General features: G+C 49.2%; 1 protein-coding gene across 1 annotated transcript in view; it reads left to right on the top strand.

Annotated features, from left to right (window-relative positions):
- The first annotated feature begins 7,980 nt into the window (after positions 1-7,980).
- The window catches only part of DNAH2 (dynein axonemal heavy chain 2), a 127,293-nt gene continuing 123,466 nt past the window's right edge, over positions 7,981-11,807 (top strand). The window contains exon 1 of the mRNA XM_044278914.1: positions 7,981-8,049. The gene's annotated coding sequence lies outside the window, so the exon portion shown is untranslated. The remainder of the gene's footprint in view (positions 8,050-11,807) is intronic.

Below are 11,807 nucleotides of genomic sequence, written 5' to 3'. Positions count from 1 at the left end.
TTATACAGGTATTATGTCTGACACATCTATGAGGGCACAGTTGGTGGCACTGTTATACCGGTACTATATCTGACACATCTATGTGGGCACAGTGGGTGGCACTGTTATACCAGTACTATGTCTGACACATCTATGAGGGCACAGTGGGTGGCACTGTTATACCAGTACTATGTCTGACACATCTATGAGGGCACAGTGGCTGGCACTGTTATACAGGTACTATGTCTGACAAATCTATGAGGGCACAGTGGCTGGCACTGTTATACCAGTACTATGTCTGACACATCTATGTGGGCACAGTGGCTGGCACTGTTATACAGGTACTATGTCTGACAAATCTATGAGGGCACAGTGGCTGGCACTGTTATACAGGTACTATGTCTGACAAATCTATGAGGGCACAGTGGCTGGCAGTGTTATACCGGTACTATGTCTGACACATCTATGAGGGCACAGTGGGTGGCACTGTTATACCGGTACTATGTCTGACACATCTCTGAGGGCACAGTGGCTGGCACTGTTATACAGGTACTATGTCTGACACATCTATGAGGGCACAGTGGGTGGCACTGTTATACCGGTACTATGTCTGACACCTTTATGTGGGCACAGTGGCTGGCACTGTTATACAGGTACTATGTCTGACACCTTTATGTGGGTACAGTGGCTGGCACTGTTATACAGGTACTATGTCTGACACATCTCTGAGGGCACAGTGGCTGGCACTGTTATACAGGTACTATGTCTGACACATCTATGAGGGCACAGTGGGTGGCACTGTTATACCGGTCCTATGTCTGACACCTTTATGTGGGCACAGTGGCTGGCACTGTTATACAGGTACTATGTCTGACACCTTTATGTGGGCACAGTGGCTGGCACTGTTATACAGGTACTATGTCTGACACATCTATGAGGGCACAGTGGCTGGCACTGTTATACAGGTACTATGCCTGACACGTTTATGTGGGCACAGTGGCTGGCACTGTTATAGAGGTACTATGTCTGACACGTCTATGTGGGCACAGTGGGTGGCACTGTTATACAGGTACTATGTCTGACATGTCTATGTGGGCACAGTGGGTGGCACTGTTATACAGGTACTATGTCTGACACGTCTATGTGGGCACAGTGGGTGGCACTGTTATACCGGTACTATGTCTGACACATCTATGTGGGCACAGTGGGTGGCACTGTTATACAGGTACTATGTCTGACACATCTATGAGGGCACAGTGGGTGGCACTGTTATACCGGTACTATATCTGACACATCTATGAGGGCACAGTGGGTGGCACTGTTATACAGGTACTATGTCTGACACATCTATGAGGGCACAGTGGGTGGCACTGTTATACCGGTACTATGTCTGACACATCTCTGAGGGCACAGTGGCTGGCACTGTTATACAGGTATTATGTCTGACACGTCTATGAGGGCACAGTGGGTGGCACTGTTATACCGGTACTATGTCTGACACCTTTATGTGGGCACAGTGGCTGGCACTGTTATACAGGTACTATGTCTGACACCTTTATGTGGGTACAGTGGCTGGCACTGTTATACAGGTACTATGTCTGACACATCTCTGAGGGCACAGTGGCTGGCACTGTTATACAGGTACTATGTCTGACACATCTATGAGGGCACAGTGGGTGGCACTGTTATACCGGTCCTATGTCTGACACCTTTATGTGGGCACAGTGGGTGGCACGGTTATACAGGTACTATGTCTGACACCTTTATGTGGGCACAGTGGCTGGCACTGTTATACAGGTACTATGTCTGACACATCTATGAGGGCACAGTGGCTGGCACTGTTATACAGGTACTATGCCTGACACGTTTATGTGGGCACAGTGGCTGGCACTGTTATAGAGGTACTATGTCTGACACGTCTATGTGGGCACAGTGGTTGGCACTGTTATACAGGTACTATGTCTGACACGTCTATGTGGGCACAGTGGGTGGCACTGTTTTACAGGTACTATGTCTGACACATCTATGAGGGCACAGTGGGTGGCACTGTTATACCGGTACTATATCTGACACATCTATGAGGGCACAGTGGGTGGCACTGTTATATCGGTACTATGTCTGACACGTCTATGTGGGCACAGTGGGTGGCACTGTTATACAGGTACTATGTCTGACACATCTATGAGGGCACAGTTGGTGGCACTGTTATACCGGTACTATATCTGACACATCTATGAGGGCACAGTGGGTGGCACTGTTATACCGGTAATATGTCTGACACATCTATGAGGGCACAGTGGCTGGCACTGTTATACCAGTACTATGTCTGACACATCTATGAGGGCACAGTGGCTGGCACTGTTATACAGGTACTATGTCTGACAAATCTATGAGGGCACAGTGGCTGGCACTGTTATACAGGTACTATGTCTGACACGTCTATGATGGCACAGTGGGTGGCACTGTTATACAGGTATTATGTCTAACACGTTTATGTGGGCACAGTGGCTGGCACTGTTATACAGGTACTATGTCTGACACGTCTATGAGGGCACAGTGGCTGGCACTGTTATACAGGTACTATGTCTGACACATCTATGTGGGCACAGTGGCTGGCACTGTTATACAGGTACTATGTCTGACACGTCTATGTGGGCACAGTGGGTGGCACTGTTATACAGGTACTATGTCTGACACATCTATGAGGGCACAGCGGCTGGCACTGTTATACAGGTACTATGTCTGACACATCTATGTGGGCACAGTGTGTGGCACTGCTATGCAGGTACTATGTCTGACACATCTATGAGGGCACAGTGGGTGGCACTGTTATACAGGTACTATGTCTGACACGTCTATGTGGGCACAGTGGGTGGCACGGTTATACAGGTACTATGTCTGACACATCTATGTGAGCACAGTGGGTGGCACGGTTATACAGGTACTATGTCTGACACATCTATGAGGGCACAGTGGCTGGCACTGTTATACCAGTACTATGTCTGACACATCTATGAGGGCACAGTGTGTGGCACTGCTATACTGGTACTATGTCTGACACATCTATGAGGGCACAGTGGGTGGCACTGTTATACAGGTACTATGTCTGACACGTCTATGTGGGCACAGTGGGTGGCACGGTTATACAGGTACTATGTCTGACACATCTATGTGGGCACAGTGGGTGGCACGGTTATACAGGTACTATGTCTGACACGTCTATGTGGGCACAGTGGGTGGCACTGTTATACCGGTACTATGTCTGACACCTTTATGTGGGCACAGTGGCTGGCACTGTTATACAGGTACTATGTCTGACACATCTATGAGGGCACAGCGGCTGGCACTGTTATACAGGTACTATGTCTGACACATCTATGTGGGCACAGTGGGTGGCACTGCTATGCAGGTACTATGTCTGACACATCTATGAGGGCACAGTGGGTGGCACTGCTATGCAGGTACTATGTCTGACGGGGAGCATAAACAAGCATTAGAAGGAGGGGGCAGCAGATGTGACTCTTGCTGCCCAGGTGTCTCCACACTTCTACAGTCCTGCATAGGACAGACAATGAGGGACAGTGAAGGTGACATATAGAAAGTATGTGAACCCCTGGCCTATAGTGCTAACATATACAAGCGTGTTTATCCCACCCATATATAGAGGCAGGCACACCGCAAGTGATAGGACTCAGCTCACTGCTGTCCTCGTGTGGTGAGATGTAGATAGACAGCGAGTTTCAGGCTCTCCAGGTCCTCTGCTTTGCTTGGCTCCAGGTGCCATTGTCCTCCTGCTCGTTAACGGAGCACATGTAGTGCCAGTCTTGCATCCCCCTTCATTACGATTGTCGCTAAGGGCTATGCCACCCCGGAAGTGGCAATGTAAGGTTGGGAGTCTTCGGGTGCTTCTTGAGGTCCTCTTAAACTGCATTTCACTGGCTGTTCACAGGCAGGAACCCCATGCAGTCAACCACTGGCTACCCTATATCCATGGCATGGCTCAGTAGATGGCATGCCATGTCTCATCGTCAGAAAATGTTGGCCTACATGAGCTGTCTATAGATAGAAAAAAAACTGTCCTTAGGACCTGCACTTGATGAACTTTGATCTCCAGATGGTTGGAAACTTTCAAGGTTCCCTTATCTCATTTATTTTGAAATTGGACTAAGTACCCTAAGTATCCTCTACAGTTGTTGGATGTCCATTAACCTGCATGGAGCCTACCTGTCCATAGGCAATGTTCTCTCCTGGACTGTTCTCCATCAAATGAACTTTGATCTGCAGATGGTTGGGAGCTTACTAGGTGTCCTCATCTCATCTATTCTGCAATTGGACTAAGTAACCTAAGAACCCTCTGCAGTTGTATGTATGTCCTGTAAACTGCACTGAGCCCACCTGTCCATAGGCGATGTTCTCCAGTGGATGTTCATTGATCTCCAGATCATTGGAAGTTTACAAGGTGCCTTGATCTAATTCATTCTGTAATCAGACCAAGTACCCTAAGCACCATCTGCAGCTGAATGCATGTCCTTTAACTTGTATTGAGCCCATCTGTCCATTGGCAATGCTCTCTCCTGAACTGTCCTCCATTGGATGTATATTGATCTCCAGATGGATGGAAGCCTACCAGGTGCCTTCATCTCACTTATTCTGTAATTGGACTAAGTACCCTAAGCACCATCTGCAGCTGAATGTGTGTCCTTTCAGCTGTACTGAGCCCACCTGTCCATAGGCCTCTGCAGTGCACCGAGCTCCCCTGTCAATAGTGAATATTCTCTCCGGAAATAAGGGGGCAGTACAGGTATGATGGCACAAGGCTGTTATGGGGGGGGGGGGCTAACACTAGTGGTGCTGGTACCATGACAATTAAGGGGAGCAGAGTCTGTTATGGGGTGAAAACTGCAGGTGTTGGGGTACCGGGGCTGCTATGAGGGCTCAGTGGCTTTAGGAGGCATAGCATGTGTTATGAGGGGCACTGTGGCTGAGGGTCCAGAGGCTGTTATGGGGGCACCTAATCTGCTATGGGAGTGCAGACACTTTTATGGGGACTACAGCATTTAAGGGGCAGACACTGTTATGGGGGCATCAAAGCTGTCATGGGGTGCAGATACTGTTAAGGGCACAGTAGTTGTTAAGACGAGTAGAGGCTTTTATTTTCTGATGTTTGGTAGTCCTCTCTATAGCGGTTTGTGGGCACTCATAAGTCCTCTCTATTCCAGTTTGTGGGTGATCGGAAGTTCCCTCTATACCGGTCTGCGTGCACTTGTCAGCCTCTATATAGCAGTTTGTGGGCACTCGGTAGTCCTCTCTATACCAGTTAGTGGGCACTCGGCAGCCCTCTATATACCGATTTGTGGGCACTCGGCAGTCCTCTCTATACCAGTTAGCGGGCACTCGGCAGTCCTCTCTATACCAGTTAGCGGGCACTCGGCAGTCCTCTCTATACCAGTTAGCGGGCACTCGGCAGTCCTCTCTATACCGGTTTGCAGATGCTCAGCAGTCCTCAATATACTGCTTTGCCGGCACTCCACTATATACTGGTTTGCAGGCACTCGGTAGTCCTCTCTATACCAGTTAGCGGGCATTCTGCAGCCCTCTATATACCGATTTTTGGGCACTCGGTAGTCCTCTCTATACTGGTTTGCGGGCTCTCGGCAGTCCTCTCTATACCACTTAGCGGGCAATCGGCAGTCCTCTCTATACCGGTTTGCAGGTGCTCAGCAGTCCTCAATATACTGGTTTGCCGGCACTCCACTATATACTGGTTTGCAGGCACTCGGTGGTCCTCTCTATACCAATTTGCGGGCTCTCGGCAGTCCTCTCTATACTGGTTTGCAGGTGCTCAGCAGTCCTCAATAAACTGGTTTGCAGACACTCGGTAGTCCTCTCTATACCAGTAAGCGGGCATTCTGCAACCCTCTATATACCGATTTTTGGGCACTCGGTAGTCCTCTCTATACTGGTTTGCGGGCTCTTGGCAGTCCTCTCTATACCACTTAGCGGGCAATCGGCAGTCCTCTCTATACCAGTTTGCAGGTGCTCACCAGTCTTCTATATACCGGTTTGAGGGTGCTCGGCATTCCTCTCTATACTGGTTTGTGGGCTCTTGTCAGTCCTCTCTATACAAGTTAGCAGGCACTCTGGGTGACACATTATAGGGCACTGGCTGGCACCATTATGGGGGCACTCTGGATCACATTTTTATGGGGCACTGGCTGGCACTATTATGGGGGCACTCTGCATCACACTATTATGGGGCACTGGCTGGCACTATTATGGGGGCACTCTGGATGACACTATTATGGGGCCCTGGCTGGCACTATTATGGGGCACTGGCTGGCACTATTATGGGGCACTCTGGATGGCACTATTATGGAGCACTGGCTGGCACTATTATGGGGCACTGGCTGGCACTATTATGGGGCACTCTGGATGGCACTATTATGGAGCACTGGCTGGCACTATTATGGGGCACTGGCTGGCACTATTATGGGGCACTCTGGATGGCACTATTATGGAGCACTGGCTGGCACTATCATGGGGGCACTCTGGATGGCACTATCATGGGGGCACTCTGGATGGCACTATCATGGGGGCACTCTGGATGGCACTATTATGGGGGCACTCTGGATCACACTATTATGGGGCACTGGCTGGCACTATTATGGGGGCACTCTGGATGGCACTATTATGGGGCACTGGCTGGCACTATTATGGGGCACTGGCTGGCACTATTATGGAGCACTGGCTGGCACTATCATGGGGGCACTCTGGATGGCACTATCATGGGGGCACTCTGGATGGCACTATCATGGGGGCACTCTGGATGGCACTATTATGGGGGCACTCTGGATCACACTATTATGGGGCACTGGCTGGCACTATTATGGGGCACTCTGGATGGCACTATTATGGAGCACTGGCTGGCACTATCATGGGGGCACTCTGGATGGCACTATCATGGGGGCACTCTGGATGGCACTATCATGGGGGCACTCTGGATGGCACTATTATGGGGGCACTCTGGATCACACTATTATGGGGCACTGGCTGGCACTATTATGGGGGCACTCTGGATGGCACTATTATGGGGCACTGGCTGGCACTATTATGGGGCACTGGCTGGCACTATTATGGGGCACTCTGGATCACACTATTATGGGGCACTGGCTGGCACTATTATGGGGGCACTCTGGGTGGCACTATTATTGGGGCACTCTGGATGACTATTATAGGGCACTGGCTGGCACTATTATGGGGCACTGGCTGGCACTATTATGGGGCACTCTGGATGGCACTATTATGGAGCACTGGCTGGCACTATCATGGGGGCACTCTGGATGGCACTATCATGGGGGCACTCTGGATGGCACTATCATGGGGGCACTCTGGATGGCACTATCATGGGGGCACTCTGGATGGCACTATTATGGGGGCACTCTGGATGGCACTATCATGGGGGCACTCTGGATGGCACTATTATGGGGGCACACTGAATGACACTATTATGAGGGCACTCTGGATGGCACTATTATGGGGGCACACTGAATGACACTATTATGGGGGCACTCTGGATGGCACTATCATGGGGGCACTCTGGATGGCACAGTAGGAGGCTCTATACACTACGTTGTATACTGTAACTGATGGAGGACTGGTGATCAATCACATCACAGCTTCAGTCTCTACTCTGCGCTGAATATAATGAAAGTTATGGTTGCTATGGGCTACAAGGCCACGCCTTTTTCGGGACAGCGGTAGTATAGAACAAGCTGTCGCTATTGGCTAGTCGTCCTGTCAGTTATCACACGGCCGCTTCTCATTGGAGGACGTCACTGTAACTTCCTGAGCGCGAATTTTTCCTCTTCTTGCCGCATTGTCTCCGCCCTGTTTTTATCCTCCTGCGCGTCTATTGGTTCAGCGTTCAACCTATGACCACTCACAGGCCGCGCCATGTGACTTTCCGACCCCTGTTACCTAGGAGACGCGTCCAGGGCAACCGGCGGCTGGTGTGTACACTGTATGTTCCATGTAATGATATAGCTGGCAGTGTGAGCAACACGGAGAGGGGTGAGTAGCACATATAGCCCCGGATACTACATGTATGTGTGAGGTCACATGACCGTATACTACATGTATGTGTGAGGTGACATGGCCGTATACTACATGTATGTGTGAGGTCACATGACCGTATACTACATGTATGTGTGAGGTCACATGACCGTATACTACATGTATGTGTGAGGTCACATGGCCGTATACTACATGTCTGTGGTCACATGATCCTACCTGTATACTACATGTCTGTGGTCACATGATCCTACCTGTATACTACATGTATGTGGTCACATGATCCTACCTGTATACTACATGTATGTGGTCACATGATCCTACCTGTATACTACATGTATGTGAGGTGACATGTTCCTACCTGTATACTACATGTCTGTGTGAGGTCACATGACCATATACTACCTTATACTACATGTCTGTGGTCACATGATCCTACCTGTATACTACATGTATGTGAGGTCACATGTTCCTACCTGTATACTACATGTATGTGTGAGGTCACATGACCATATACTACCTTATACTACATGTCTGTGGTCACATGATCCTACCTGTATACTACATGTATGTGAGGTCACATGTTCCTACCTGTATACTACATGTATGTGGTCACATGTTCCTACCTGTATACTACATGTATGTGAGGTCACATGTTCCTACCTGTATACTACATGTATGTGGTCACATGTTCCTACCTGTATACTACATGTATGTTTGAGGTCACATGATCCTACCTTATACTACATGTATGTGGTCACATGATCCTACCTGTATACTACATGTATGTGAGGTCACATGTTCCTACCTGTATACTACATGTATGTGGTCACATGTTCCTACCTGTATACTACATGTATGTGAGGTCACATGTTCCTACCTGTATACTACATGTATGTGGTCACATGTTCCTACCTGTATACTACATGTATGTTTGAGGTCACATGATCCTACCTTATACTACATGTATGTGGTCACATGATCCTACCTTATACTACATGTATGTGGTCACATGATCCTACCTTATACTACATGTATGTGTGAGGTGATATGTACAGGGAGCCATGATGTCACCTGTTCCTATCCATGTGCTGTATACAGACAGCGGTCATGTGACCAGTCCCGTGTCATCCCTGAGGACCCCTCTGAGATAACTCTCATCATTGTGCCCGGCGGTCATCCTGTGCGTCCTGGGGCTCCTCATACTCAGGTGGTGCCTGCAGACCCCGGTGTCCAGCCTCATCACTAGCTCCACCATGGGCGGGCAGCAAGTACCCACCTACCATGCCAAATAACACCGCCTAATACTCCCACATATCACCGCCCAGATCTTGGCATAATAAGGCTGCCATATAAAGCCCATATTATGCCATAATAATACATTAGATATGTCCCAAATTATACCTCCATATACTGCAATAATAATACTGCTATATACAGCCCACATAATACCGCCATATCGTGCTATATTAACACTGCAAGATACCACCATTTAGTACTATAGTAATACTGCCAGATACTGCACACATAATACCACTATATAATGGCATAACAACACTGCCCACATAACGCCACCATATAGTGATACTACCAGATACAGTGGTGTAGTAATACTGCTATATACAGCCCACATAATACCACCATATGATCTATATTAATACTGCCAGATGCTGCCCACATAGTACTGCCATATAGTGCTATATTAATACTGCCAGATGCTGCCCACATAGTACTGCCATATAGTGCTATAGTAATACCGCCAGATGCAGCCCACATAGTACTGCCATATAGTGCTATAGTAATACCGCCAGATGCAGCCCACATAGTACTGCCATATAGTGCTATAGTAATACCGCCAGATGCAGCCCACATAGTACTGCCATATAGTGCTATAGTAATACCGCCAGATGCAGCCCACATAGTACTGCCATATAGTGCTATAGTAATACCGCCAGATGCAGCCCACATAGTACTGCCATATAGTGCTATAGTAATACCGCCAGATGCAGCCCACATAGTACTGCCATATAGTGCTATAGTAATACCGCCAGATGCAGCCCAGGGTTAGTGGGCCATTATATAGAATCACAGGGGGCGGAGCTGTGACTACCTCTCATACATAGTCTTTGATATAGAGAGGGGGTCACCATTCTGTCCCCTGAACCCCCTGATACACCAGCGGGGTCAGGGGGAACCTCAATATTCAGTGACCCCCCCCCCCATATCTGCCCACAGACATAAGGATCTCCACCCGCCTGTAAAGGGCTATGGGCGTGTGAGAATGCCGCCACCCCACTGCTCGGCCTTCTTAGATGGTCGGCCCTGTCTCCTCACTGGTTAACCCTCGGCAGCTCTCCCCGGAGGATAATGTCGGCTGTATAATTGGCCGGCCCCTCGCGCGCAGCGCTCTCCCATTACAGCAATTACCGCCATCTCTCTCCTCGCCGCGCACAGTGGGTCGGGGACATTTTCCTGTAATTCTCGGGAACATTTCGGCACTAATGTTCGGGAGGGAAATCGCAGGTTCCTCTCATTACCTGCATTTACATCTGGATTTTCAAAGGGCGTTAATGAAATAATAGTGGTGATAGACGTGGCGGCCCCTCCCCCGCCCAAACACCTGCACTCAGCCGCGGCATTATCATTTCGCCGGTTTGGGGAACTACAGGTCTATGCAGTAATCAGGCGGCAGAAGCCGGATTAACCTTTCCAGCGCCGCATTACAATGTTCACATGCTATAGAACCGCCATATTGTATACACGTGACATCAGGAGGGCGAGATATACAGGGCACAAGTAAGCATTGGCACGATCCATGGTCGTTACTAATTATGTGCTGCCAGTAGGTGGCGCTGCACCAGGGGGGTCCTTGGGTGTTATTAGATATACACTGCCAGTAGGTGGCGCTAACCAGGGGGGGTCCTAGGGTGTTATTAGATATACACTGCCAATAGGTGGCGCTGCACCTGGGAGGTCCTTGGGTGTTATTAGATATATACTGCCAATAGGTGGCGCTAACCAGGGAGGTCCTTGGGTGTTATTAGATATACACTGCCAATAGGTGGCGCTGCACCAGAGAGGTCCTTGGGTGTTATTACATATACACTGCCAGTAGGTGGCGCTGCACCTGGGAGGTCCTAGGGTGTTATTAGATATACACTGCCAATAGGTGGCACTGCGTCTGGGAGGTCCTTGGGTGTTTTTAGATATACACTGCCAATAGGTGGCGCTAACCAGGGAGGTCCTTGGGTGTTATTAGATATACACTGCCAATAGGTGGCGCTGCACCAGAGAGGTCCTTGGGTGTTATTACATATACACTGCCAGTAGGTGGCGCTGTACCAGAGAGGTCCTTGGGTGTTATTATATATACACTGCCAATAGGTGTCGCTAACCAGGGAGGTCCTTGGGTGTTATTAGATATACACTGCCAGTAGGTGGCGCTGTACCTGGGAGGTCCTTGGATGTTATTACATATACACTGCCAATAGGTGGCGCTAACCAGGGGGGTCCTTGGGTGTTATTAGATATATACTGCCAGTAGGTGGCGCTACACCTGGGAGGTCCTTGGGTGTTATTATATATACACTGCCAATAGGTGGCGCTAACCAGGGGGGTCCTTGGGTGTTATTAGATATACACTGCCAGTAGGTGGCGCTGCACCAGAGAGGTCCTTGGGTGTTATTAGATATACACTGCCAGTAGGTGGCGCTAACCAGGGGGGTCCTTGAGTGTTATTAGATATACACTGCCAGTAG

This window comes from Bufo gargarizans, chromosome 2 (genome assembly GCF_014858855.1).
Source record: "Bufo gargarizans isolate SCDJY-AF-19 chromosome 2, ASM1485885v1, whole genome shotgun sequence".
Taxonomy (NCBI): domain Eukaryota; kingdom Metazoa; phylum Chordata; class Amphibia; order Anura; family Bufonidae; genus Bufo; species Bufo gargarizans.
The sequence above is the reverse complement of the archived record's forward strand: the minus strand, read 5'-3'. Positions and strand labels throughout refer to the sequence as shown.